Raw genomic sequence first — 4,478 nt, 5'->3', positions numbered from 1 at the left:
AGTGCCCTCACCCGAACACACTAGAATATTTAAATAATGTCAGTCTGCCAAATCTAGATATGGTTAATTAATGAACATGTCAGGCATGCACTAAATGCCTTGTTGCATATTCGATGCCCCCCTGCATAGTTACACAGGAATGACAGACTTCTATGGTTCAGCACTCACTTTCTGGAGCTAAATATTTCTGCTAATTCCAACAATAGCAGTTGAAGATATTTCTTGGACTTAGTCGTAATTTAAAGACACAAAAATGAAATTATTTATACAAGCAAATCTCTCTGAGAACCAATCTGATGATGCACCCGGTGTCATCATGGAAAGTTTTGATATTATCAAGAGGAAAAGCCATCTGCTTCTGGAACTTATCGCTTGAAACAGGGCTTTTCTGATGAGAGAACTTTATTGTACCTTTTTATTGTACCAATTACAAATTTCAAGAGCATTTATATTTTTGGAATTCAAATCACTAATAACAGATATGAAAGGAATGGCTAAAGTTATGTTTTTTTTTTGTTTTTTTTTTGTTTTTTTTACTAAGCTGTTATGTGTAATCTTTCCTACAATGTGAGATGGGACAACCATGGGACACATTAGGGCCTCTCAACGTAGGGGACATTATTATTTCATTTTCTTTATGAGCAATTCAACAGGTCAGTTTCATAGCTCAAAGCACCACTGAGAGGAGATATAACCTCTCCATAAATCCACAGGGCACTATTTTTATGATATGAACCACTGTGTCAAAGTACACAGCAGTGGATTTTAATTAAAACAAATCATAGTCTGTTATTTTGAGCTTATTGAATATAACAGTGCTACATGGAAAACTTATAAATTGATATTTTTACCTTGATGAAAAGCAGATATAGAATGAGCATGGAGATATGAATGGATCAAAAGTAGATCTGTCACTGCTCATTTATGGTATCTATTTTTTGTGTATTTACCTATTTATTTATTCATCAATTCATGGCAATTACAGAAAATAGTCATCATTATAAAATGCCAGCTCATATACTCTTGTTTATGTCCAAGCAGATAAAAGAGAATCAGCAGGGGATTTAAATTCAGACGGTGGAACAATGGTTGCTCATGGCTCCATAAATAAGAGCACTAATGATTCATGTATAGCATGAATTTTAGTGGAGATACCGTAAATATTGCATGTAACCGTGTGTGTCGTACAGGAAAAAGAAAGATAATAAAGAAGAAAAAAAAAATGCTAATCATTCTCTGTGATGGGAATGGTAATAATATACATCATCCTCCATTCTGGGCGGTATCATTAACAGACAAAAATAGCAATTACTCCCTCAATAGTTAGTCAGGCACCAGTAAAAATCCCGGAATCGTATTTAAAATAAAACATTTTCATTTGCATATAAATGCTGCCTTCTTCAGAGCTCGACAAGTGAGAGCCATAAACCGTGGACACACACCCTTCATGGTTATATCAGCCTGGCATCATCTGTCCAGATAATCATTTTTGTTGCATCTGTCTGCGTTTGGGCTGAGGTGGTGGCCGCTGCCACTGCTCACCACTGCATATATAATGTCAGCAGCGTAAATAGATGCACAGTTTGGCCAAAACAACCATATTTATTACAAACTCATCCAAACTTTTCCTCACAGAGCTTTTGTAAATCCTGACTGATCAGCTAAGAATACAAAAGTGCGTCATTTTGTAAATGCCAGCGTGCCAATCAACATTGGATCAATATGAACTTAAAAAAAAAAAGAAAATCATTCATGAATACTTAATGGACTTTACGCTCATGATCTGTTCAAACTTGGTCAGAAATGCAGGTTTGTGGTTTATTATTGAGCGAACTTTAAAAAACTACAACTGTGATTCTATCCTTCTTCTTCTTCTTTCGGCTTTTCCCTTCAGGGGTCGCCACAGCGAGTCAACTTTCTCCATCTAACCCTATTCTCTGTATCTTCCTCTCTCACACCAGCTACCTTCATATCCTCTCTCACTACGTCCATAAATCTTCTCTTTGGTCTTCCTCGAGACCTCCTGCCTGGCAGCTCCAATTCCAGCATCCGTCTACCAATATATTCACTATCTCTTCTCTGTACATGACCGAACCATCTCAGTCTGGCTTCTCTGACCTTCTCTCCAAAACATCGAACATGTGCCGTCCCTCTGACAGACTCATTCCTGATCCTATCCATCCTGGTCACTCCCAAAGAGAACCTCAACATCTTCATCTCTGCAACCTCTAGTTCTGCCTGCTGTCTTTTGGTCATTGTAACAGTTTCTAGTCCATACATCATCGCTGGTCTCACCACTGTCTTGTACACCTTTCCTTTTATTCTGGCTGAAAGTCTTCTATCACATAGTACCGCTGACACTTTTCTCCACCCATTCCAACCTGCTTGGACCCGTCTCTTCACCTCTTTTCTGCACTCTCCGTTGCTCTGGACTGTTGACCCTAAGTACCTGAAATCCTCCAGCTTCTTGATCTCCACTCCCTGTAGCCTCACCGCTCCACCCGAGTTCCTCTCGTTCACACACATATATTCTGTCTTGCTGCGACTAACTTTCATTCCTCTCCTTTCCAGAGCATACCTCCACCTCTCTAGATTTTCCTCTACCTGTTGTCTGCTCTCACTACAGATCACAATGTCATCCGCAAACATCATGGTCCATGGGGATTCCTGTCTAACCTCATCTGTCAGCCTATCCATCACCATTGCGAACAAGAAGGGGCTCAGAGCTGATCCCTGATGGAGTCCCACCTCCACCTTGAACTTCTCTGTTACCCCTACAGCACACCGTACCAGTGTCTCACAGCTAGCATACATGTCCTGCACCAGTCTAACATACTTCTCTGCCACTCCAGACTTCCTCATACAATACCAGAGCTCCTCTCTTGGCACCCTGTCATATGCTTTTTCTAGGTCTACAAAAACGCAATGCAACTCCCTCTGGCCTTCTCTGTACTTTTCTATTAGCATTCTCAACGCAAATACTGCATCTGTAGTACTCTTCCTAGGCATGAAGCCATACTGCTGTTCACAAATGCTGACTTCTGCTCTCAGTCTAGTTTCCATTACTCTTTCCCATAACTTCATTGTATGGCTCATCAACTTAATCCCTCTATGGTGCCACAATTATGCACATCCCCTTTATTCTTAAAAATAGGCACCATCACACTTTGTCTCCATTCTTCAGGCATCTTCTCACTCTCTAAGATCCTGTTGAATAATCTAGTCAGGAAATCTACCGCTGCCTCTCCTAGGCACTTCCACACCTCCACAGCTATATCATCAGGACCAACTGCTTTTCCACTCTTCATCCTCTTCAATGCCTTCCTCACTTCACTTTTACTAATTTTTGCTACTTTGTGGTCTACAATAATCACCTCTTCTACCCTTGCCTCTCTTTCATTTTCCACATTCATCAGCTCTTCAAAGTACTCTTTCCATCTTCCCATCACTCTTCTAGTATCTGTCAATACATTCCCCTCTCTGTCCTTAATCACCCGGACCTGTTGTGCATCCTTTCCATCTTTATCTCCCTGTTTCGCCAACCTGTATAGGTCATTCTCACCCTCCTTACTATCCAACCGAGCATACAAGTCATCATAAGCCCTTTGTTTTACCCTTGCTACCTCTATCTTTACCTTTCGCCGCATCTCCCTGAACTCCTGTCTGTTCTCTTCAGTCCTCTCAGTATCCCACTTCTTCTTCGCTAACCGCTTTCTCTGTATACACTCCTGCACTTCCTCATTCCACCACCAAGTCTCCTTATCTACTTTTCTTCCAGATGACACACCAAGTACTCTTCTACCTGTCTCCCTGATAACACTAGCTGTAGTTGTCCAATCATCTGGAAGCTCTCCCTGACCACCCAGACCCTTTCTCAACTCCTCCCTGAAAACCATGCAACACTCCTCCCTTTTCAGCTTCCACCATTTTGTCCTCTGCTCTGCCTTTGTCCTCTTCATCTTCCTTGTCACCAGAGTCATCCTACAAACCACCATTCTATGCTGTCTGGCTACACTCTCACCTACAACTACTTTGCAGTCACTGATCTCTTTCAGGTTACCTCCTCTATACAAGATGTAGTCTACCTGCGTGCTCCTACCTCCGCTCTTATAAGTTACCCTATGTTCCTGTTTTTTCTGGAAAAAGGTGTTCACTACAGCCATTTCCATCCTTTTTGCAAAATCTACCACCATCTGTCCCTCTGCATTCCTATCCTGGATACCAAATCTGCCCATCACTTCTTCATCCTCTCTATTGCCTTCACCAACATGTCCATTGAAGTCTGCACCAATGACCACTCTCTCATTTCTGGGAATATTCTGCGTCACTTCATCCAACTCATTCCAGAACTTCTCCTTCTCTTCAGATTCACATCCCACCTGCGGGGCATAGCCGCTAACAACATTGAGCATCACACCTTCAATTTCCAGTTTCAGACTCATAAGTCTATCTGACATTCTTTTCACCTCTAGGACGTT

The 4,478-nt window shown here is 41.5% G+C and overlaps 1 pseudogene; it reads left to right on the top strand.

Annotated features, from left to right (window-relative positions):
- Positions 1-583: 583 nt before the first annotated feature.
- On the top strand, positions 584-4,080 carry LOC147214011 (uncharacterized; annotated as a pseudogene).
- The last annotated feature ends 398 nt before the right edge of the window (positions 4,081-4,478 follow it).

This window comes from Fistularia commersonii, chromosome 35 (assembly GCF_037954325.1).
Source record: "Fistularia commersonii isolate RoL2024-O1a breed Wild chromosome 35, RoL_Fcom_v1.0, whole genome shotgun sequence".
Taxonomy (NCBI): Eukaryota; Metazoa; Chordata; class Actinopteri; order Syngnathiformes; family Fistulariidae; genus Fistularia; species Fistularia commersonii.
Note: the sequence above shows the minus strand (reverse complement) of the source record. Positions and strands in the feature narration are given on the sequence as shown.